The sequence below is a fragment of the Mytilus galloprovincialis genome, chromosome 9 (assembly GCF_965363235.1).
Source record: "Mytilus galloprovincialis chromosome 9, xbMytGall1.hap1.1, whole genome shotgun sequence".
Classification (NCBI taxonomy): domain Eukaryota; kingdom Metazoa; phylum Mollusca; class Bivalvia; order Mytilida; family Mytilidae; genus Mytilus; species Mytilus galloprovincialis.
This window is the reverse complement of record NC_134846.1, coordinates 46237171-46264430: the sequence shown is the minus strand read 5'-3', so window position 1 is coordinate 46264430 and position 27260 is coordinate 46237171. Positions and strand designations below refer to the sequence as shown.

Sequence of the window (27260 nt, the reverse complement as noted above, 5' to 3'; positions counted from 1 at the left end):
ACATCTTCACATGTACCCTTCATTGAGTTTTCAAGGTTTTATTTAGAACTGTTATCATTTCTGGGTTTACATTCATCAGGAAGTCATGAACTGCAAGTCAACGCTAAAAAAATCGACACTTAATTAAAACCATAAAAAATGTATGGGTTTTGCTCATTGTTAAAGCCCCTACGGTGACCTATAGTTGCTAATTTCTGTGTCATTTTGGTCTCCTGTGGACGGTTGTCTCATTGGCAATCATACCACATCTTCTTTTTTATATGTATGTAACTGAAATCAGATTCAAAGAACATAACCTGCTGAATTAGGCAAATAATGGAATTATAAACTAAACAGCTGTGATGAAAACACTAGAATCAAATATTATCAAAAAAATAATGCGTTGCATATTATTTACAATGCCTTAAATCCTTTACAATATTCAGTATTCGACCTTGATACTGTGAATAAAACCTGTTTAATAACATTTAGAAAAAAAACAGTGTCGTAGGCTACTGAATAATAATATCGGAGTTGTCTCTCCTCGCCCTCTCATAACGTCAAATGTCGTGATTTCTATTTAATTGATAATAAATGGAAACCTGTATGTGTAGTTTTCAATTAATAAATCTAATAGGAAAAGAGTATTTCCTTTGTCTACGGTATAGACATATTGCATCTCATGACAAAATTAGAAAACGAAATGTATAAACAAGGGATTTGTCGAACCGTTTTATTCATTTTCTAAGAAAAACAACAAGCAAACTTTGGAGTCATTTGAAAAGGTCAAGTACAAATTTTGCGTTTCAATAGATAAGCGTTCAATTCATTTGCCGGCGGTTACTGTAAATAAACATGCTCAGATAACAGTCTAATAAATTATAATGATTTAGTTGATGATGATATTTTAAGAAATGATCAAGAAATAGAGGAACTATAAGATTTTAAAACAAATGTTTATCTCCAGTTATATTAATCTTTTCCAAGGAATAAGTTTTCTTCGAAAGTTATTTAACAATAGCTAAACGTCAATTACGTTCACTTCTACGAATTGCAAGTCATTATTATCTATTTTCTAGACTGCATTTCATCTTAACAAATAGTCCGCCACCGCAATATGTGTCTCGTTTGTCTGCTGGTAATGTTACCAAACACCCTCCCTTTTCTATTAAGACTTTCATGATTGTTTGCAGACACGAAAAATTGAAAGGTTGCTATAGATCAATGCTTGTTATTTACCATGTAGAAAATTTTTCGCAGCAAAAAAACGAAATAGAAACAGCGAGCATTTGTTCTTTGTTTCACATTTCGCAGAAATAGTCTTAATTTGAAATATCCTATTAGTAGACATAAGCAAAATTCGGAATGATTCTGTTTTAGTCAGTTCAAATAACTTGACAAAATTTTCCTTTTCAAATAGATACCCTTTTATGATTTGATTCTTAGTACTTCATTTTTTTGCTGCATCCGACGGAATGTTCATTGCCGCCATGTTTATGACTAAAAGGGGTCTTCAATGACCTTGATATGTTAATTGCTAAGAATACTTGGCGAGTTTCCGAATACTTATGTTGTTTACATGTGCATACCCAGTATTGATTATAGAAATAATTTTACTTGGAATGCCAAAATTACAAAAACAAATCTTTTTTTTATGCGATTGCTATAGATTACGCTGCACTTCAAACTATTTTTGATTGTGAAGAAATATATTGATCTTTTAAAATACCAATGACCCCCGTGTTGCACATATATTTTTTTCCAAAAGGCAAACTAATAAAACAACACTTTTTATGTTGTTGATCTTTAAAAGTAAAAAGCATGCGCTGGGGATGATTTTTTTTTATTGTATATCAAATAATTTCAAACAGACCTTCAAGGACATTCGTATAGTATACAAGTTTTATACAAAACAAAATGTACCCGTGAGAGTGGTAACGAGGCCATATTCCTTAGATTTAATATTTCCAAGGGTCTTCTTAAAAAAAAAAAAGGTCAATCGTCCACCATTGTAAAACTAGTCCGAAATATTGGTTATATCAACCATTAAAAAAAATACGGCAAGAGTTGTAACTGTCAGAGCTCTTACAAGACCGGACGAACGGACACATGGAGGGACGAACACACAGACGAACGGAGGGACGCCGGATATTTCAATCTCGTAGGGAACAAAAACAAAGTTTCTTCATAACACAGTTTGTAAGGCTGAGGATTGGGCACTCTAGGATCCCGTTTGCAATTGTACAAAAATGAGCCGGTCATTTTTAGAATCGACCTTACAAAGACCAGTTCGGGTTTACATTAGCACAAGCTAGGTTGATATAGCACGTTTGTGCTGCGACATAAAAAAAAACAGTCCCACCTTATTACCTAGCGTATATAAAAAAATCATAAACATAGGAAAGTATGATAACATGTGCATCTTGCTCTTAAAATCACACACAGCTTAATAAGGATGAGGAATTTGTAGCAAAGAAATAAAATTTATCGATTCAGAACATAAACCCCAAACACGGCGGAATCTATTTGAATTGGAATTATCCCATCCATCGATTTAACAACATGTATTTATCCTAACGAACGTTCGAAAATTAACTTCAATATCTAAACATAAGATTCACTATTAGTAGGATAGATCGCGTTCCTCACATCATGGAATTGCCAAATACGATACATGAAAACAAAAAGTAATTAGGTCCCGACTTTGATACTTTGAATTTTTTTTGGATAAAATCTGCAAAACTCAGTGCTGTAAGATACTGGAAATATTTTATAATATAATGCTAAGTTCATCATTTTTTTTATTTGAGTTTTAAATTAAATAACCATTAATGGATTCATGCAAGTGTCACTAACTTTACTAATAAAATTATCAAACCTAATAATACACCAGTCTTTTCTTTGTCTTCAGTATAGACATATTACATAATATTACAAAAGCAGTGACGGAAATGCACAAACAATAGATTTCAGGGGATTTCGTATTCTTAATTTTTACTAAGAAAAACAACAAGCAAATCTATAAGGCATTTGAAAAAAAAAATATTAATTCACATTTTTCCTGAAATTGCGTTCGATTCCATTGCCGACGCGGCCTTTGCATCTAAACATGTCTAAATACCAGTCTAATAAACTATGTTGATTCGGGTGATGATTATATTCTAAGAAATGATAAAGAAATACAGGGATTCTAAGATCGAAATAGAAAGAAATATATTTAGTAATACGAAGTTCTTGTATAGAATAAGATTTTGAAAGTTTTTTTTTCAATATTAAAGGTTAATTAGGCTAACTTCGTAGAAATGCAGGCCATTGTCTGCTTTTCATTGTATTTCATCATGACAAATAGTCCGGCAAAACAATACGGATGGTTTTCAATGGAAACATTGCACCTGCTTAAATTTGGCTTGATCATACTTCTTCGAAAATGTTTCGTAACCCATAACAATAGTACAAGCAACACTATTATAATGACGTACTATAATTTCCATTCTAATTCTTATGTAATTTGAATTATTTAGGTAACGTTGTAGTTGAATTATGAAATAAGAATTCACTTTATTTGTTGTTAATGTTACCAGACACGACACACTCCTTCTACTATGATTATTATAATCGTTTCCTGACAATTATAAGGAAGTGTTAGCGCAAAGCATGTAGTTAATCAAAGAGAACAATGAATAAGTTTTCCACAGCACGAAACGAAATAGAAACGTAATTAACACTTAGCATCTTTGCTTTGGTTCCTCAATTCGCAGAATTGTTTTTAAAAAAGTATAAAAATAAGGAGATGTTTAATGATTGTCAAATGAGACAACTATCAACCAAAGATCAAATAAAGTGGATGATGGAATAATCGGAAAACGTACGGCCTTCAACAATGAGAAAACTCCATACCATATAGTCGTCTATAAAAGGTCCTGACATTAAGAATAATTTTGTAGTTTGAAAATGTTTCCTTGTGTTAAGTTAAGGTAGCACAGTACAAAGATTTTTCATCCTCCAATCAGACATCTTTAAACTGGTGTAATTCCATTGATCCTTTTTTTAAATTTTATAAATGAGGTACCAAAAGAAAGAAGAAAGAATAATCTTTCAAATTGTGATAATTTCATTAGGACATTAAGAATTACATCTTTTTGAATTACATCAGTTAAAAGTTGTCTGATTGGGAGTAAAAAAATCTTTGTATGTGCTACCTTAAATGCGCATACAATTTACATGTATAGTATATAATCGTAAAATTATGTTTGCCTTTGAAAGACAATGCGTAATTTTTATATGACTTATATATGATCTTTACTGTTCTGTTGCATTTTCTACGCAATGAGACAGAAATTAATATGGTAAAGATGTATAGTGGTGTAATAATAACGACATTTTATTGATGTTCTATTTTCCCTTTATATACAGTTTTGATCCAAACTAAAACTTCAAATACTTTGACTGATTAAAATACTTATGCGCATGTTAAGAGCAACAAGTCTATTGTTACTACACAAAATAAAAATGAGTGGTATATTAGGTAGGCCATCAAATTGTTCCATATTATTCATTTAGTTTTAAACTTTAACAAAACAGACAAATTATATAAACGTTTCATTATACCATTACAATTCTATTTTTATTTTCATATCACTTCTGCAACCGTTTCAGGCCTCACCGTCATAAACCTTTCGAGCATGATTTTTGTACTCAGACTCGAAAATCAACCAATCAAATTGCTGGATTTCATGTTTCGAGCATGATTTTTGTGCTCTGAGCACTGAGCAAAGTTTTATGCCTTCAAGACCTGGTAAAACAAACTGAGATAAAATACTTATCTATGTCAAATTTTATCTTTATTTTTGTCATATTTTCCTTTTTGTTATTGTTTTTAGTGTTCTTCGAAACCCAACGAGTTACTGTAGTGTACAAAATGTTACAATTTGGACGTTAACGTATTAACGTAGTTGTGTCTGAACAAAATTGGATATAATAGCACGTAAAAGACAACATTACTTGTATTATCTCCAAAAAGATAACCATGGAATATTGTTGAGGTATCTTTGATGTGATTTTGCAAAAAAAAACCATTGCCCTTGTAATTTTTTTCATCAATTTTGCCTCTTTATATCACGAATGGTTTCGGTTAAATATGTTCTCGCTCTGAAAAAGATGTAAGAAAAAATCAACTAATGATTTCGATTGTCGCTTTCGTATCTTTTCGTTACTTCATAAACAAAGACAAATGTATCTTATTATGTTTTCCTCAAGTAACCAAACATGTCTCGCCACTTCCAATGATATCATGCTTTTCTCTTTAAGGAAATGAGGTATAAAACATTTCAGCAAAATTCTTGGTGAATATTTAATTCTTCTATTCTGGGAAATGCACACCAAGACTGATATTCAATGAGTCATATGAAAGATATTATATTACACTCATTTTGTTAACGTTTGAAATTCAAACAAACAAATCTTAACTGGTACCTGGAAGTATTATTAGATTTGCATACCCATTGGGATTTCAAGATTTATTTTTAAAATGCAGTTGACATTGTTGATTATAAATATAGATATCTTTATTTGCTTCTAAGTAATACTCATATGGAATACAATAGGTTAGGTGATTTTAAATGAATAACGACTTTTTAAGTCAGACGTCTGTCATAAAGTGTGTTTGAAAGTCATAATTATATAATAATACATTTTAAAACACGATTTGATACATATATTTTTTGAAATTAAGGCAAAGAGCATTTCTTTGTAATTGGTGAATTATTTTTGATAAGTGCTAACAGAATCTAATACTCTAATGATATTATCATAATCAAGCTATATAGATGGGTCTTTTGAAGACGAATTGGGTGTCTGGTGTATGAAACAAAAAGACTGGTATCTTTGGTTTTATCACTTATTTTTAAAATAATATCACTTATCACAACAATTTTATTAGTATTTTTGTTTTATAAAAGTGCATTTTAAAACAGTACCGTCTTAATTTCGTTTAAGCGCAACAATATTTCATAAAGTAACTGATAAAAGAAAAAGGAAATAATAAGGTCAAATATTTTGTCCATTGATTTCGACAAATGTTGAAGCATAATAAATCTATCAAATAACATGCCTCAGCTGTTATCAATCTAGTATGCTGTTCAATATCAGTATACATATGTGTACACCCTTCGTAAAGTTTACGGACGCTATCAGGAGTTGGTTGACCGTTATGGAATAACCGTTTCAGAGATGGTATTGGATAAGTTCCTTGTGTTCCTATAATCCCCTTCCCTTTTCACGAATGTGACTTACCGAATTAGACTATATTCCGGATTTGTAACAACATAAGCAACACGTCGGGTGCCAGATGTGTAGCAGGATCCTCCAGAGCACCTGAGATCACGCCCAGTTTTTGGCGGGGTTCGTGTTGCTGAGTGTTCTATGTTGTGTCTTGTGTACTATTATTCGTCTGTTTTTCTTTTTAGCCATGGCAATGTCAGTTTATTTTCGATCTATGAGTTTGACTGTCCTTTTTGTATCTGTCGCCCTTCTCTTACATATTTGTACCAAATCAAGACCTGTAAATTTCTGACCCTTTTAGAGAAACAATGTTGTCTTGACTTAAACTTATCGATCAAACTGACAAATGCACATTACGTTTGAAAGAACTTATGGAACATCAGCAACCAAAAAAGGAATAGAAATAATAAGAAAAAAGTTTGTCATAGGTAAGATCAATGGATAGATCAAACCACAGTCTTATAAAATTACTTGAAGTAATGTGTTCTGGTGTAGTAATATATGTCCCCTAAAGTTATTAATACCACTGATCTATAACTATCTTGTAGAACTGTTAGTCACCGAAAGTATAATATACGTCTATACAAGACTCATCAACGAAGCTCTAATGCAAAAAGTCAACTAAAATACCAAATTATTGATCATAGAGGGCCCAAAACAATCGAGTTATCTTCCCTCATCCTCTCATTACGTCAAATATTTGATTTATTGATTAACAAACCATGAATGAAATCATGCCAGTATCACTAGCTGTTCTAGTTAAATGATCCAGTCTAGTTTTAAAACAATATTTTCTTTGTCTAAAGTACAAACATTTTGCATAACATTGCGAGAGAACTATAAAAAGGAAATGTTCAAACAAAGAATTTTCTAAGAATATTACATGCAAATCTTTAAACAATTAGAAAACAATAAATACCGAATTTAAGTTTCCATGAATTTGGGTTCAATTCATTGCCGACGGTCATTGCAAATAAATATGTCCAAATAGAAGTCTAATAAATAATATTGATTCAAATGATGATTATATTCTAAGAAATAAAACAGAAATTCAAGAATTTTAAGATTTTATTAGAAACATTTTTCTTTAAGGATACGAAGTTCTTGTATGGATAAAAGAGGGACGAAAGATACCAAAGGGACAGTCAAACTCATAAATCTAAAACAAACTGACAACGCCATGGCTAAAAATGAAAAAGACAAACAGAAAAACAATAGTACACATGACACAACATAGAAAACTAAAGAATAAACAACACGAACCCCACCAAAAACTAGTGGTGATCTCAGGTGCTCCGGAAGGGTAAGCAGATCCTGCTCCACATGTGGCACCCGTCTTGTTGCTTAGGTGATTACAAATCCGGTAAATAGTCTAATTCGGTAGGTCACATTCATGAAAGGGAAGGGGATTGTAGTTACGACGTTAGGAACATATCCGATATCATTTGTGAAACGGTTATTCCATAACAGTCAACCAACTCGTGATGGCGTCCGTAAAATTTACGAAGGGATGATTTCAACTTCACCACTTGGAACTCTTGGTTTAATAGCTTCCTTGTGAGCAGTATCCCTCTATCAAGAAAATCATGATAGGAAATGCAAGCACGGGAATATCGTATCAATTGGGAGATATATACTCCGTATGCAGGTGCTGCTGGAATGTTGCTACTTAGAAATGGAAAGTTCACTATTGGGAAGCTGAAATCATCTCTTTTGTCGTAAAGTTGTTTTCAACCGACCCTCATTGTCAATTTCTAGATGGAAGTCAAGATATGAAGCCGACTTAACTGTATCTGTAGTATCCTTTATCTCCAATTCAATGGGATAGATGCGTTCCACATAGTCACCAAATTTTGAATTGTTTAGTGAAAGAACGTCATCTATATAGCGGAAAGTAGAGTTAAAGGATATTGCTAACTTCTTATCTTTCTTCCTAAGAAGTTCCTGCATGAAGTCAGCCTCATAATAATAAAGAAACAAGTCGGCAAGTAGAGGGGCACAGTTTGTTCCCATTGGATACCAAAGGGAGAGTCAAACTCATAAATCTAAAATAAACTGACAACGCCATAGCTAAAATGAAAAGGACAAACAGACAAACAATAGTACACATGACAAAACATAGAAAACTAAAGAATAAAGAACATGAACCCCACCAAAAACTAGGGGTGATCTCAGGTGCTCCGAAGATAAGATAACGAAAGTTCTTGTGTTCAATTTCTAAAGGTTAAATAGGTTCATTTCTTAGAATGTCATGCCATTTCCTCCGTTCTGAACTGAATGAATTCCATCATTACAAACAGTCTGTTATAGCAATATGTTTTTAATGGGAAAATTGCACCTTTTTTTTTTTAACTTGGCTTCATCTTAATTCTTAGAAAATGTTTAGTAACGCATAACAATAGTATAAGCAATAAACATTCCATTATAATTACGTAGAAGAAATAGTTTTCATTTTATTCCAATGTTGAAACTCGTTAGTACATTTTGAAACTCGTTAGTACATTATGAAACTCGTAAGGACATTTCGAAGATAGATTATTGAATTAAAATTAAAATTAAAATGAAGAAATAAAATGCTTGTCTATATCAGGTTTTAACGCTAGTTAGTCACATGCTTCTTTTTGACATTCTCTTTAATGTCCTTCGAAACCCCAAATAAGTCACTGTAGTGTAAAAATGCTATAATTGGACTTTTCCTACCGACGCTGTTTGGAATATGCAAATTATGATATTAACGTAGTTGTGTTTGAACGGAATTTCATATAATAGCACGTAAAAGACAAAAATAACTTGTATTATCTCCTGAACAATAAGTACGTTACTATTTGGTGACATCTTTATTGGGTTTTTGCAAAAAATGAAAAAGTTGCCATTGGCAAATTCAAAATATTCCCTTTTATATCACGGTTGGTTCCTGATAGATGTGTTCTCGCTCTGAAAATGACAACAAAAAAACATTCAACTAATAATTTTGGTTGCTCTTGTGTCTTTTCATTAATTTATAAACAAAGGCAAATGTATCTTATTAATTTTTCATCTACAAACCAAACATATCTTGTTGCTCCTAATGATTTCATGTTTTCTTAGTAAGGAAATGAGGAATTAAACATTTAGGGAAACTTTAAGAATTCATGGTATATTCGATGATTCATATGAAAGAAGTTATGTTACACTCGTTCTTTACCGTTTGAAATTCAAACGAACAAATCGTTACTTGTAACTGGAAGTATTCTTAGATTTGCATACACATTGGTGTTTCAATATGTATTTTTAAAATGCATTTGACATTGTTTATCATAAGTATAGATATCTAACGTTGCTTCTAAGTAATACTCAAAAAGAATACAATAGGTGATTTAAAATGAAAAACGACTTTTTAAGTCAGATGTCTGTCATAAAAAGAGTTTAAAAGTTATAATTATATAATAATACATTTTAAAACATCAATTGATACATATATTCTTTCAAATTTAGGCGAAGAGCTTTTCCTTGTAATTGGTGAATCCTTTTTTAATAGGGATAACAGCATCTAATACACAAATAACACAATCATAGTCAAGCTATATTGATGGGTCTTTTGAAGACGAATTGGGTGTCTGATGTATAAAACAATAAGACTGTTATCTTTGCTTTATCGCTTATTTTCATTCACAGGCATCGCACAACAAAATAATACATTTGTTTTATAAAAGGGCATTTTGAGACAGAACCCGTTTAATTTCGGTTAAGTGCAATAAATCTCATAAAGTAACTGATAAATGAAGAAAGTTTAAAAAGGTCACATATTTTGTCAATTAATTTCGACAAATGTTGAAGTGTCTGGTCTTAATTTTACCGATTTAAATGAAAAATGTACACTACGTTTGAAGAAATTTACGGAACATCAGCAACCAAAATAAGGAATAGAAATAATAAGAAAAGAGTTTGTCATAGATAAGATTAATGGATTGGTCAAACCACAGTCTATAATTTACTTGAAGAAATGTGTTCTGGTGTAGTCAAATATTTACCCTTAAAGTAATTACTACCACTGATCGATACATATCTTGTTGAACTGTTAGTCCCCGAAAGTACAATATAAAAGAGGGACGAAAGATACCAAAGGGACAGTCAAACTCATAAATCTAAAACAAACTGACAACGCCATGGCTAAAAATGAAAAGGACAAACAAACAACAGCACACATGACACTACATAGAAAACTAAAGAATAAACAACACGAACCCCACCAAAAAAACTAGTGGTGATCTCAGGTGCTCCGGAAGGGTAAGCAGATCCTGCTCCACATGTGGCACCCGTCGTGTTGCTTATGTGATAACGCATCCGGTAAATAGTCTAATTCGGTAGGTCACATTCATGTAAGGGAAGGGGATTGTAGTTACGACGTAAGGAACATATCCGATATCATTTGTGAAACGGTGATTCCATTACGGCCAACCAACTCGTGATGGCGTCCGTAAAATTGACGAAGGGTTGATTTCAACTTCACCATTTGGAACTCTTGGTTTAATATAAGTCTATACAAGACTCATCAGTGAGACTCGAATGCAAAAAGTCAATTAAATAACAAAATAAAAGATCATTGAGGGCCCAAAGAAATTTGAGTTATATTTCCACATCATCTCATTACGTCAAATATTTGTTTTATTAATAAACAAACCATAAATGAAATCATGTCAGCATTACAAGCTCTACAAGTTAAATTATTCGGTCTAATTCTTTGTCTACAGTAAAGACAGTAAAGACATATTGCTTAACATTGCGAGAGAACTATAAAAAGGAAATGTTCAAACAAAGGATTTCTAAGAATATTACAAGCAATAAACCATTAGAAAACAATAGATAATGAATTAAAGTTTCCATGAATTTGCGTTCAATTCCTTGCCGACGGTCATTGCAAAAGAAATTGTCCAAATAGCAGTCTAATAAACTATATTGATTCAAATGATGATTATATTCTAAGAAATGATAAAGAAATACGGGGATTTTTAAGATTTTAATAGAAACATTTTCGTTAGCAATACGAAGTTCATGTATGAAATAAGATTTCGAAATTACAATTGATTAAAGGAATTACATCTGATAAAAGTCAATAAGGTTCGTTTCAAAGATTGGCATGCCATTTTCTCCGTTCTGAATGTATATCATCATTATAAATGGTCCGTCATAGCAATATGTTTTAATGGGGAAACTGTACTTGTTTTAACTTGCCTTGATTTACTTCTATGAAAATGTTTCGTAACGCATCACAATAATATAAGCAATGAACATACTTTTATAATGACGTTAGAGAAAATCATTTCGTTTTATTTTGATGTTTAAATTCGTAATGATATTTTGTAGATGCATTTTGACATTAGAATAATCATTTCGTTTGTTGCTTATGCTAGTCTTAAATTTCTAGTCCTAAAGCTCTGTATACAGTTTCTTGTCTTTTAGTTGTTTTTTGTCTTTGTCATGCATTTGTCAGATTGTTTTCAACTGATAGATTTCAATGTTCATTTATTGTCTTTCGTCTCTCTCGGTTACCAAACATATTTCCTTTTATGTTGTTGCTGTCATGATCCTTCTAGTCATGAAAATGTTAAGAAAGTTAAAACCGTACTCTTTTCTTGTTAAACATGAAGAGATATAATACATGTTTATATCATGTTTAACCCCTACTTTTGTTATATGCTTCTGTTTGTCATTGTCTTTACTGTCCTTCTAAACCCAAATGAGTTACTGTTGTGTAGAAATGCTATGATTTGGAATTTTCCTACCGATGTGATGCTGTTTGGAATATGTCAATTCGATGTGTGGTATAAACGTAGTTGTGTCTGAACAGAACTAGATATAATAGCACGTTAAAGAAAAAAACCTCGTACTTCTTCGTGAAAGATAAGTAGGTTACCGAGTAGTGATATCTTTGATGTGTTTTGGCAAAAAAATGAAATATATGCCCTTAATATTATTTCATTCGTTTTTCTTCAAATTTCACTCTTTTCAGCCCGGCGGGCTAATAATAATTTTTTTCTCGCCCTGTAAATGCCCAACAAACTAGAGGCTATAAAGAACCTGTGTCGCTCACCTTGGTCTATGTGCATATCAAACAAAGGACATAAATTATAGACAAGAATAGAATTCATGACAAAATTGTGTTTTGGTGATGGTGATGTGATTGTAGATCTTACTTAACTGAACATTCTTGCTGTTTACAATTATCTCTATCTATAATGAACCTGCCAGCAGTTTCAGAGGTTATATTTTGTAAAAATTTACAAAAATTTACGAAATTTACGAAAATTGTTTAAAATTGACTATAAAAGACAATGACTCATTAAGGGGTCAATTGACCATTTTGGTCATGTAGACTTATTTGTAGATCTTACTCTGCTGTACAATATTGTTGTTAACAGTTTTTCTTTATATGTAATAATATTAAAGATAATAACAAAAAACTGCAAAATTTTCTTAAAATTACCAATTCAGGGGCAGAAACCCAACACTTGTTTGCTCGATTCCTCTGACAATTTCAGAGCAGATAGAACCTGACCTAATGAAATATTTTACTTCTGGTTAGATTGCTCTAAATGCTTTGGTTTCAGAGATATAAGCCAAAATCTGCATTTTTCCCTATGCACTGTTTTTAGCCATGTCGCCCTTACTTAATTGTAGATTTCACTTTGCTGAAAATTATTGCTGTTTATAGTTTATCTCTATCTATAATAATACTCAAGATAATAATCAAAAACTGAAAAATTTCCTTAAAACTACAAATTCAGGGGCAGCAACCCAAAAACGGGTTATCCGATTTGTCTTAAAATTTCAGGGCATATAGATAAAAATGTTTAATCATTGTCAGATTTGCCGTAAATGCTTTGGTTTCAGAGATATAAGCCAAAATCTACATTTCCCCCTATGTTCTATTTTTAGCCATGGCGGCCATCTTGGTTAGTTGGCTGGGTCATCTGACACATTTTTAAACTAGATACCCCAATGATGATTATGGCCAAGTTTGATTAAATTTAGCCCAGTAGTTTCAGAGGAGAAGATTTTGTAAAAGTTAACGGACGACGGACGACGATGGACGACGGTAGACAAGTGACGAGAAAAGCTCACTTAGCTCATTGGGTCAGGTGATCTAAAAACATAGCAATAAACATAATTAACTAACAATTTTGATTTTCGCTTGAGTATCTTCTCATTAATTGGTAAAAAAAAATCAAGGCTCATCTATCTTATATTTTTTTCATCAAGAAACCAAACACGTCTTGAGCTCCTAATTATATCATGCTTTTCTTTTTAAGGAAATGATAATTCAACATTTAAACAAAAGTTTAGGAAAAGTAAACTTAGATTTGCGTACCCATTGGGGTTTAAATATTTATGTTTGAAATGCATTTGACATTGTTTATTATAAATATAGATATCTAAAGTTTATTCAAAGTAATACTCAAATTAAATACAATGGGTGATGTAAAATGAATAATAACTTTCTAAGTCAGTCGTCTGTCATAAAGTGTGTTTATAAGTCATAATTATATAATAAAATACATTGCAAAAAATCCATCCATACATATTCTGTGAAATTGGGTCAATGCTCGTTTCTTTGAAATTGGTGAATCATTTTTGAATAAATGCTAACGGCATCACGTACACTTTGAATTAATGCTAACGGCATCACGTACACTTTGAATAAATGCTAACGGCATCACGTACACTTTGAAATTTCAAATGTTTGGCTTTGAGCGTTCCTGATGAAAGTAAATCCAGAAAAGCGCTTTGGACGCAATAAATTATTAAACGTGTTGTTTTATATTTTTGAATAAATGCTAACGGCATCACGTACACTTATAACATTATCATAATCAATCGTCAATGATGTATCTTTTTAAGACGAAACGCCTGTCTGGTGTACAAAACTATACGCCCAGCATCTTTAATAATAAGGACCTTTTCACCCAAAACCCATTTTTTATTTTGAGTGGAAAAAAATTTCAAAAAAGTAACTGATAAAAGGAGAACATATATAAAATATCTAAAGTTTCTTCAAAGTAATACTCAAATTAAATACAATGGGTGATGTAAAATGAATAATAACTTTCTAAGTCAGTCGTCTGTCATAAAGTGTGTTTATAAGTCATAATTATATAATAATACATTGCAAAAAATCCATCCATACATATTCTGTGAAATTGGGTCAATGATCGTTTCTTTGAAATTGGTGAATCATTTTTGAATAAATGCTAACGGCATCACGTACACTTATAACATTATCATAATCATAATCAAGCGTCAATGATGTATCTTTTTAAGACGAAACGCCTGTCTGGTGTACAAAACTATACGCCCAGTATCTTTAATAATAAGGACCTTTTCACCCAAAACCCATTTTTTATTTCAAGTGGAAAAGAATTTCAAAAAGTAACTGATAAAAGGAGAACATACACTAAGACCACTATTTTGGCCATAAATTTCGAAAACGTTGAAATACCATGATCAAGTTGTAAACAATCTAGGAGGCTGTAAATATAAGTATAAATATGGGTTAACTTGCATATTTTCTTGACCTGTAAATCTCCGTAACTTTTTAGAAAAAACCTACACAACATTATCTGATCTTAAAGAAATCTTCCGATCAAACTGAGAAATATAAACTCCGTTTGAGGGAACTAACGAACCTTCAACAATAAAGCAAAAGAAATAAAAACAAGAGTGTCCTGTTTGTCATAAGTAAGATCCACGGTCGGGTAAACCATAATCTTATTACTTAGTTATATAAATGTGCTGCTGGTCTAACAAATTGAAAACAACACGTTTAATCATTTCAATGCGTCCGAAGCGCTTTTCTGGATTTACCTTCATCAGGAACGCTCAAAGCCAAACATTTGAAATCCGAGGATGTATAAGTACCGAAACCGTTATAGAGCTATATGACAAAAATACTTAAAATTGACAGCCAAATTCATCTAAAGTCAACTTTACCTGAGGAAGTTGAAACCTAAGTTTCTTCATAATTTCAAAATTTATAAACGGACAATTTAAGAAAAGATTGTTAAATCATGTCAGTACCGAAGTACTGACTACTGAACTGATGATACCCTCGGGGACTGATAGTCCACCAGCAGAGGTATCGACCCAGTGATGTAAAAAATTGAAAACAACATGTTTAATCATTTCAATGCGTCCGAAGCGCTTTTCTGGATTTACCTTCATCAGGAACGCTAAATACCACTGGTAGATACTGACGTTGGTGGACGGTTAGTCCGGAGAATATCACTTGCCCATGAACCAATACTTCGGTGACCGGATATTTAAAACTTTCCGGGTCTTGTAGAGGTGAAACTGAAAATTAAAATTTTGGAGCTGTCGTCTGGATTGTCCTTTATCAGGGACGTACATTTTCTAATTGGTTTACCAATGTTCAAGTTTTGATTGTTTTTATATTCTTCGGGATGAAACGTGTGTTTGTCGTATTTCTATCTCTATAACAATATAATGCCATTGAGAACATCATTGGTTAATAAATACCATTTAAAAGTCACGTAAACTGTCCAAATACATTTCTCCTTTTAGGTTGTCAAATATAGAGAGGATCAAAAAATGTCTGTTTCTGTAGGTATCATTTTCCTGATACCATCTGATTTGTTATTTACATCATTTACTATGACTGTAAATTATCAATGGGTATATAATGAATAGTTATTATATGTAACTAATGCATATTTCCTAAGACTATTTTTTGTTGTTCTGATTTATATACAAACAAAATAATTGGGAGATATGCTATGATAACCTTAAATTGTGACGGGACTTAACATGTTTTTGAGCGCTCATCCATTAGCCCTTTGTCTATCAATACTCTCAAAGAGGTTCATGTATTTGATCATCACGTCTTGTTTCGAAGGTGCACGAAGGAATGAAGGACATTCTAGGAAAGCACTAATTTTACAAGAGAACGTATGACAAAGTTTATTCAAACATAATTCCAAGCAATTCGTCTGTCACTATTGACTCTTTCAATGTCGTCTTATACCTCTTACTTATTGTTGTTGTCCATTCGTTTGATGTGTTTTGTCATTTTATATTGCCACGTGATTAGGGACTTTCCGATTGAATTTTCCTCGGAGTTCAGTATTTTTGTGATTTTTCTTCAAGTTTTCTTTCATATGTTTTTTTTTACTAGATCGTCTTCTAAGAATTTAATTTTCATAAGTATACTATCAGGAAATATACAGTGTGATTGAATCATTCAATTGGTGCAAATTATCTAGAAAAATCTAAAGATAACTAATCTATTTCTGCTATATCAAAATCATATGTGCGCACCTTATTTTTTGGACTGATTATAAAATATTCAACGCAAACAATAGATTACGTTTCAACTGATCCAGAGTCAACCCCAATACAATCGTACTTTGGGTTATCTCGCTACGACGACACCACAGAGGCGGTTATAATAGATCATGTATTGTCATATTTATGCAGTGCATAGATCATGTATTGTCATACTTATGCAATAAATAAACAGAAATTACAATTGCACCTTTAATTTTTCAAGGACAGGATTTCAAGAAACAATTTAATTCAATCCCTTAATTTACGTAGAACCCGAGTACGAGAATAGTTCAAATTCTCCGATTGTTACAAGTGGACCATAAATTGTGTCCTTTGGTGTAAAATTCTTATTCCAAGAGCTACGTGTTCTTGTAAACCATGTATAAACAGCTTCATCTATTATAGTTTATATGTCAAAAAATGAACGGAAGAAGAATATATCTAAACATGCAGAAAAACAGAAGTTTTCGAAATATTGTGAAGGGGTTTAAGGGGGAAATGTTTTGAAAAATGCCATGATTTTAAGTAGACGAGCAGTTTATCCATAACCTACTACATTAACAACCCGTTTGAAAACGTTAAATAAGTGATCTGATAATATACAAAAATTATTAATAATTTATAGCGGAGAAAAGAATTTCAAACGATTGGACGAAACAAACACATTCTTCCCTAGCATGTTTCGTCCAACTAATAAAACTGTTTTAGAATTTAAAACAATAAATTTAAATATTTATTCCTAAAAAAAACTTTTCAATCATGTTATTTTTTTAATATTGAGCTCTTTAAGTTTGACATGATAAAGTGAAAATATTATGCCTGAATGAAATATTATTGAAATATTATTAAGGAATGTCACATAAGAAGACATGAGGACGGAAGATTGTCTTCGTAAAATGAGGACAATAATTACACAGTTAACGTAACAAACCAAGAAGTCATAATTGCCAAAAGTAATAAATGGCAAATATAGACGGAATTATTGACCCATACAGTTGCATTGTATCGTCAATCGGTACTCTACAGTCTTTAAGTTCCAATAACGTGCTTCCATGCAGAAACATGCTAATATATTTGTTTTAGTGTATATCAGAGAAACAGGTCATAGACCCGTTTCGTATTGGTGACGCATACTTTTACATTCAATGATGGTCCTCCTTCTTACAACTTCGAGGTGTTTTCAGCTCTTTAGTATGATTGTTCTCTTAGTGACACATTCTCCATTTTCATTCTCATTCTTATCCTTCGGTTATCATGAATCTGTTAGTATGTCACTATTAGAATGAAATGAAGTAACCACATTTTTGAGAGTCATATTCGTTATGATTTTGATAATGTAGCTTTGATTTTTTTCTATCAAATCCGCTTGTAAAAGCATGCTGCATTAAAACGATGAGGATCTTTCAAATAATCAGAAACAAAAATTTAAAAAAAATGAAAAACATTAAGTTAACAACATTAAGTTAAAAAAAAATAATAATCAGAAACACTATATATAACACTACCTGGATATAAAACGAGCATCCATTTTTTCTTATTGCAGATGTATGAGTGATCTTAACGTCCTACAAAGTAAAAAAAACAGAAGAAATCTTACAACAAGTTAAAGGTAGGTTAATGATAAAAAAAAATAAAAAAATAAGAAGATAAATGGTTGCATGCATGCATGCAAACCATAAACCCAATTTACTATTTCTGAAGTTTTCTTCAAGCTCAACAGATCCGATAATTTTACAGCTACAATATTGACAATGACATGCATAAATGCACCAATGTACAAATTATTCACTGCATTTGGATACCGATATGGAAGAGGATCGAGATATAGGAGATTGAAAGGAAATCGGCCACTATCGGAAATGAATTTGAAAGGGACCTAAAATTGATTATTAATATATTCATTGGTATACTCGATCAGAAAAGAATTTGATGCACGATCTTTTCGTCCTTCTGTTAGAGTCGTCTTTCCGTTTTGGTTTTGTGTTCACAACTGGTCCTGAACTGTCTGACAGGATTTATTGAAACTTTCACTTTTGCACTTCTTAAATTTTTTCTTCAGAATGATTTTTGTGTTTACTTTGGAATGACTTTGACATTGTCATTTCATTAATTACAGTGTTAATATGTATCCACATCCTGTCCTAAATCGATTTCTAATTTTGGAAAAAAAGACCTTATGCACCACTTATTTCTTTATATATCAGCATTGCTGTTGCCGTAGTACATTTAATTGTTGATTAGGACAGAAAAGTGTAGTCCTTGTTTTATCTCTAAAGAAAATGAAACATTTCATAAAGTTTATTGAGAATTTAAAAAAAAAAGAGTTTTAAAGTTTTTCAATGACAAAACTCATTGGTTGCAACTGTTCCAGTATATTCTTTAGAATCGTAATAACCGGGATTTTTAATTCAATGGTCTGAAAAAAAAATCTCAAATACTGCAACGTTAATCTACTTCTTGAGTAAAAAATCCTACGAATTTCCATAAATTAAAGTTGTATGCCTTTAAATTAAATATAATTAGAGAGCGCAATAATAATTTGTTTTTCTAAATCATCTTCTCTGCAACAAAGAGTTATAACCAAAGGAAAAACAATTTATAAAGTAAAGAATTATAAAAAAAATACAAGCTAGTAACAATTACTTTATATCATTATTTAAAGAGCTATAGCTTAAATCTCCATCCATAAATAAATACAGAAGCACTAAAAATATGCGACAGATGAGAAGGGTATTAAGTAAGTGAAACGAGACTCTTCGTATTAATGTATCAAAATGACTCATGTGCTTAAAGATTTAGGCGTATCAAAATATAACAAGGTTGCTTGAACACAAAAGAAATATTTTACTACAGCGGTTGGTCATAATCTGAACACTCTATGTGATAAATAGTTAACTGTTACTGCTTGTTATATAATTTTATATGTAAAATAATTATTGAAATGCTCCATTATAGAATACAAGGAATAACACATCCGGTAATCTTATATAATTACCTTCATTTCTTAGGAAAAAGTAAATAAGAGAATTTCAAACTTTTCCTTCCTCTTTTGTTGTTAACTTCGGAGAGACGGATCTTTCTTTTATGTATTGTGTAAAATCATTTGTTTAAAGAACTATGAAATTGGAATCCATCTTCTACAGTTCAACTAAACATGTTTGATGGGTTTTTTTCTGTCTATATCATTTTACTACTAACTGTAGACATAAATAAATAGCATTGTTCCTGCCAAGTAAGTTCGATGCGGATTCCACAAACATGGTCCGAGTACACAGTTATCGTCCCTTGATCGTCGTCCATTGATCGTTGTCGTTGTCCGAATATAGTCCCTAGTGTGGACAGTGTGTTACTTGTCAATTTTGTTTATACCCCTTCCAAATTTATTTATTTATGTTTTATGCCTGAAATAGCAAGAAGGGGGATAAAATTACACTGTAAAAAAATTTGATTCATGAATTATAATGTAAAGTAGTGATTTGGTCCAGTTGAAAAAGGTCAAAAATTAGCATTTCGGAAGCTGTCAAAAGATTTCAAGCCCCCCTTCACATAAAATTGTCCATATTTTGAGTTAGAGCTGATGAAGTTTTCTATAATTTTGATATAATTTGTCCCAAAAGTAGTACAACACACTGTAAAAATATTATGGAGAAAGCGCAGGTGGAATTTTATTTATTTCCATTTATTGTCTAAAGGAAATGCACTACGAAATAACTGTGTACTCGGACCACATGATCATGGTTTCGTTGAAAGTGTTTTATATCGATCCTCACCGCGTTGGTGCACAATGTTCGACTGGAATTATTTGTTTTGCATTATCAAATCTAAATGAGAAATGCTCATCCATGGAAAAAAAATACAATAGAATTAGTAATCATAATTCATAGACAAGACAAGACAAGACAAGACAAGACAATATTTTATTTGAGTCTCACCTCTTATAAAACATTTACATAATATTACAAATTTCCAATATAAAACAAGAGCCACTCTAAAAAGAGTTATGAGAGACTATAAAAAATGGTATATACATTTGCATATATATATACACACATAAAATATAAAACATAAAACAAATTAAAAGTATAAAAGTATACAAATTTTAAGAATATAATAAACATTTTCTTTTCAGTAAAATATCAAAGCAGATTTTGGCAGTATAAAAGTAAACATTTTCATCACTTTGAATAGAAATACAAATTTATCGTCATCTGACATACTATTAAAATCATGACAAAAAGAATTAGCATGACTTAACAACACAGCACGAAAATCTGCATATAGTGGACATTTCAAAATAACATGTTTTTCATCTTCAATGGTATCATTACAACTAAAACATATTCTTTCATTAATAGGTAAGTTCTGATACCGGCCCGTTTCAATTTTTAGGGGCGCAACACCACAGCGAAATTTTGCAAAAGCACTTCTATATTTCCCTGCAATAGTTTTACAAATGTCATAAGAACCTATGTGGACAACTATTTCATTTAACAAAAATAAGCACTATTATCTTTCATTACTTATAACTATTGAATTGCGGAATTTAGGGGGGAGGTGGTAGTTGCTTTCGTTTCCTCACCTTGATTGAAAACAAATATAAAAATAAAGACGTCAATATTCGCCTCGATCCACACGGCAGTCTATAGTTCGTTTCAGGAATCACACTTTTTTAGGAATCACACTTAGTCTACCGTTTAAAAATAAGGGATACGCCCCTTCTGTTTTATTCTGTCTTATGGTGAGTGATGCACAAGACTGATAATTGTTTCATAATCTATCATAATTTCGAACAACCTTCAATAGACTTTTAAACCTCGAGACAAAGACATACGAAAAATGTCGCTTTTTTATTTTTCCAGTTGACAGTGCCAAATTTAAATCTCTACAATGATCAAACGATGTCAGCGATTTTTTAATTGTCCTAAAGTGTTCATATGATGTATATATTGTTAGTGGTATCAAAGTTGATTCATCGAGAAGAATCAATTTCAATGAAAATGATATGTTAAAATTTTTTAAATGCAACTAATTGCTTACACCATTGACAGTTTAAAAATTATTTTTTGAGTTATTCCTCTTTTATTTGATTACATGTAATTCTTCGCGTTCATGAACTGACTTTTCTTCCTTGAGGACACGTTTTCACTTTCGGAATCAAGCTTAGTCAACATCTATTGCTTTTTAATAATTTGCAAAGTTTCTTGTGGTTTTAAAGTCTTTCTAATTTATTTTTATTTGTACAGGTGAAAAACGTCACCTTATCAACTCGTCAAATTATTCTTTTATTATAAGCAATCAAAGGATTTTTTTGTATTTACATCATCACATGTATAAACATCTCAATGAAATGATTTTACCTTTGAGCATTACTTTTTTTACGATATAAATATTACTGAGCATAAAGATTTTCAAATAAAACTAATTGCTAACACAAAACATGTTTTTGCATTAAAATAAACTTGGGAGATCGCGATCGAAGGGGACTTTTTAACTCTAAGTCGAAAAGAAATGACAATGCAATGGGGAAAAAAACCAACTAAAACGGAAAAAAGATAATTAAGTAGACAAAACACCACACAGAGACCCAAAGACTGAACAAAATGAAATCCTTAAAAACTGCGTATACTAATGAAAAAGCTTTTGTTCCAATATTGGTAATGATAATCAAATATCATGGATCTCTGCCACGTTATGGATATATATGGATTTTTTTTTTGAAGACTTCGATTTTTAAACTTTCATGTCATGATACAGATCTCGGCTTTTTTGTTTGTTTTATTGTCGTTGAAATATCATAATTACCACTCAAGTAGGAAATGGATTTCAGGAAATACAAGTGCAAATGCATACAAAAGTCATATAACCCTCCCTTATTAGCAACTGGATATGATGTGAATTCAGAGAAATTGCCTGTATAATGTATACCGATATTGAAAAATCAGGCTGTATTTAAACATTTAGTTTATATTGTTATGTGATAATATAGACAGATTTCTTCGTACGTGTACTTATATCAATCCTTCCAAGAAGAATAATTGCCGCCTTTTTGTAGTTTACATCATTAAGAAACGGATATTTTATAAGAAATTAGTCTTTTTTCGTTTACCAATTCATTGTTATGATTCCAAATATGACATTTATGGTTTATTATTCTTTTTGGCAACAGCAAACTTTCGCATCCTTTTCAATTGATATTTTTTGGGGAAGAACATAAATATATCCTTATCTTTCATAAAAGAAGCATTTAAAGGTTTCCCTTTTCCGTTGTTTCAGTTCATGTTCGTTTCTATAAGACATCTTTTTTCTGTTTATATTTGACCTCCAACATTGCTGAAAAAGACAGTTTATCAAAGTTGTGTCAGGGTTAATGTGTGCATACGAATTAAATGGCTTCGGGATAATCTATATTGTCAAACAAACTTTAGTTCCTGTTCAAACCTCATTAGTTTTGATAGAGGATCACATAACATAGTAATCATATAAAAAGATCAATTATGAACATAAATGATAGGATCTTTAAGGCTGAATTATTAAATGGCACCTCTGGCCTTTTTGAAAATACAAAATACCAATTATTTATTTTCACAGAAATTTAAATACGAAACCACTACTGGATACTTTAAAGTGGTCTCTATAAATCTAATTTATCTGTAATCAATTGACACAACAAAAAAACTTTTGTATGTGAATTATATACATTCAATTTAAAATATACAGATACAGATTATTAGCTTTTTGGAAAATCCAGTTGCAATATCTTGGTATAAGTGTTAGATCTGTATTTCCATGTCCTTTAAAGCTTGATTGCTCTTTGACTGTCTCTCAATTATATAAGCTGCTGCAGCTTAATATCTTGTTATTTTTTGTCATATATTTCTGAATTTTTTGGTCGTCCGTGCTCTTTAACTTTGCACTTGACTTGGCCTTTTAACTTATTTAAATCGAGCGGTCACCGATCAGTGTTTTAGGTGAAATGCATTTTAAGCTGGTACATTTTGTGAATTAATTTGCTCTCACAAAACTTTTGAAGTCTGTACCAATTCCGGAGCGGGACGTTTGCGCTTTTTCATAGGACATTTGCGCTTTATTTTTTTGGACACTTGCGCTTCAAATCATAGGACGTTTGCGCATTTCAAAAAAGGACATTTACGCTTTTTACATAGGACATTTACACTTTTGTAATATTTGGTTTTTATGACTTCCCTCCTCTTTTATCCAGGCTTTGGACCGGAAGGTTTGACCTTGCAGAGTTTAATTGGTTGTACATAAAAAAAAATCCGTTTCTCTATCGTTGACTTGAAGAAAATGTTTGAATTTGGATGTCCGTACGGGATATTAGCCTGCAAAGAGAGTGTGAACATCTTCTCTTGAATAAGCCAAATTTGGTTGAGATTTTTTATAAAAAAAAATAATCGAGAATGGAAATGGGAATTCGGTATGAGTGCAAATGACACAACTCTCCATTCAAGTAACAATTTATAAAAGTAAACCATTATAGATCAAAGTACGGCCTTCAACACGTTTTTTTTTTTTTTTTTTTTTTTTTCTAGCATAACAAAGGTCCGTTTTAATTCTAGCATAACAATTTGTACGGTTCATCTCTATGAAAGGTCTTCACTTTTGAAGGTTAGATCTATAGGTAAAAAGCGCAAATGTACGGTTAGTTTATTACAGGTGAATCAAACTTTAAAGCGCAAATGTCCATAGTATTTGAAGCGCAAATGTCCTATCGTTTTACAGGTAAATAAGCGCAAACGTCCTGTGCGCACCAATTCATAGGGGAACGACCATTTGATTTTCTGCGGAAGGAGAATTTTGAAAATTAATCTCATGGACGTGTAAGAACTGAAAATAAATAATCGTGCCTAAGACAGGATGAAAATGAATATTCTGCAAAACAAAACGAAGAAAATAATTTCGCGGAAAAAAATAAGTATGCGCAGCTACAGATAAACAAGTATAACCTATTCGCAAAATTCCTTCTATCCACTACTTGAAAATTAACTCGACCTCTCAACAGAAACTGCTGTAATAGTTTTATGTGCGTAGTATTTCTAATTTAACTTCAGTATTCTTTCTGGTCTACAGTGACTATTTATTATGGAAATTAATTTTTGTTCTTCAAACCATAAGAATTTTCGAGTATTGTATAAAGCATGCTTCACAAAATACTTGCATTTAGAATAAAAAGATTACGCAGTAGAATGACTCGTCGCTCTGGTCCGTCATTTGTATTGAGCCCGTTCGAAATAGTTGTTTGTTACTTGATGATTTCGGGTTCCTTCGTTTTTATTTCATATACATTGTGTAGCTCGGGGTCTGATTCGCCCTTGTTTCCACTTAATCATGTACACTATATTGTTTAAGTTTGTGAATGTCGACCGCCAAAATTCCGCTTAAAACTATTCTATTTAAGCCATGTTTTTTCAGTATATATATATCTTGAAATTGTTAACTCTCTCATATTTTTTTTCTAATCTGTAGACTTTACTTCTGGTTGATCTTTCAACATCATCTAGAGTTCATTATTTGTATGTTTGGACAGGCTACGAATTTGTGTTATACCACCATTGACTTCTGTTCTTGTTGTACCAAAGTCGATTGAGCAATGTTTAGGGTGACCATTAAAACAATAACAGAGATTTGGATGAGGTTTACAGAATAGAGAATAAAAAAAAAAAGAGTTGCGCAAAATTTGCCAAAAAAACCCAATATAGAACAGAGAAAAATAAAAATAAAGAATAAAGAATAACAGAGCGCTGAAATGTATAGAAAAAAGTAAAAAGGGCAAATTAAAAAAAGAATAAAAAAGGATATGAAAAATCTAAGAATAAGAAACGCAGAAAAATTTACAAGTGAGCATAAAAGCAACAAAGTATATACCTGAACATGATTTTGTGAAGGCAATTTTTATGTTTCTACTTCTACTTTTAAAAATAACTATCCTCTTTTCCTCATGTCTAAATTTAACTAGGTCTTCTGTCTAAAAATATTTTATATTCCCTGAAAACGTGTTTCATTTTCAGAAAATAAGGCTGTTCTAAATGTGCTAGCTACTTTCATTTTCGTGTTTTTGATGATAAAGCTTATTTTTGTAACCTAATATTTAAAATAAAACAGTGGTCAAGTTTTTGATGTCTTCTTGTCTCAATAAAAAAATAACGGGAAACACAGAATAAGAGTAAAACGATACCCATTCATTTTTAACAGCACATTTTATCAAATAGAACAATCACAAAAAGACTAAATCAAAATGGCTGTCCAGTTACATAAATATTAGGTGCAATTTATAAAAAGAAAAAAAGAAGTTACCACGGGTGTATAAAAAACAAAGAAATATCTTGAAATCTTTTCACTATTTGAATATCTCATATCGTATTATAAAGATCAAACTCTAACAGTGTAACTTAAGAGCGATTTAAATCGCGATTGATTTCAAGAAACTACGCATTAAAATAATAAGAAATGCTTTATATAATCGTACGAATGTAAAAAATAAAAAAGGTAGGGGTCAATGTCAAATTATGAGTCTTCAATCCAACGACAAAAAAATTCAGAATAGTTCAAGAGGGCAACTCACAGTCAGTACATTAAATTCAGATATTATTGCATTTTTTTAAGAATGGACAAACATGAGCTTAATTATTGCAATTTCTAGAAAATCTGCATAAAGACGTAAATGTATCGAATTAAGAATACGAGTTATCATTATTGTGATGCACATCCATTCGCATTATTCCCAATAATTTCTGAATTCACTGTAACTCATAACGCAGTTGTATATAAGATATATCATAATCTTAATCGTTTCGAGTCTAAAAATGCGTTGCATAAATTGAGAAATTGAGAAAAATAGTTACCAGCTAAAAAACAGACAAAAGAAAGGAAACAAACAAAAAATTGACAGAACCGCATGAACTTAAAATTTGAGCGAGACCGGGCTCTTTCCTATGAACCCCCCCCCCCCCCCCTTCCGGATCATATTAAGGTATATACGGTAAAAAATTCAGAAACAATTGCCTGTGGTAATAAACTCAAAAGAAACAACCTAAGATTTGCTTTAAACACAAATTCTATCAAAAAGATGAAAAAGATAAAAAAAAAAAAAATTAATAAAAAAATGACATATTCTACTGTCAAGGTTCCTTACTAAAAACAACCACAGGAAAATTTAGCAAAGCTGTACTGTTTTGTATATCTCAATCCTTCTTCCTTTTCGCACGGTTCCATTTTTAACTGGTATAAAGTGGTACAATTTAAAGAATTTGATTGCGTATTCGAAAACAATCAAACACATCAACACAAATATTCTTTAAAATACTTCCTGGATTTTTTTTCCTTTGAAATATAAAAGTTTAAATATCTTTAAATGAGATACTGTAACAGGCAAACGAAAGTGAACTTGATGCACTTATAAAATGCATGGACATTTAAACAAAAATCTCTGTTTCGATCTGATCCAAGTCATGTAATATTATGAGGGTCCAGATTGGGGTACTTTATTTCTTTTATTCTTATTTATTTTAGCCATTATTCTCTATTCCTTATATCTTAGCATCCCATTATCTTCTCTTTTGTTTAAAATTCGTGCCTATTTTTCTCTTTTCTTCATTTTTTTGCGTTTTATTCAGAACTCTTTACCGATAATACTTTATTCAATAAATATTCAGACCCTCATATCT

General features: G+C 31.4%; 1 long non-coding RNA gene across 2 annotated transcripts in view; it reads left to right on the top strand.

Moving 5' to 3' along the window:
* Positions 1 to 27260, top strand: part of LOC143045117 (uncharacterized) — a 127342-nt gene that overhangs the window by 16304 nt on the left and 83778 nt on the right. For both annotated transcript variants that reach the window (XR_012968871.1, XR_012968870.1), the window contains exon 8: positions 18122 to 18187. This is a non-coding gene — a long non-coding RNA (uncharacterized LOC143045117). The remainder of the gene's footprint in view (positions 1 to 18121; positions 18188 to 27260) is intronic.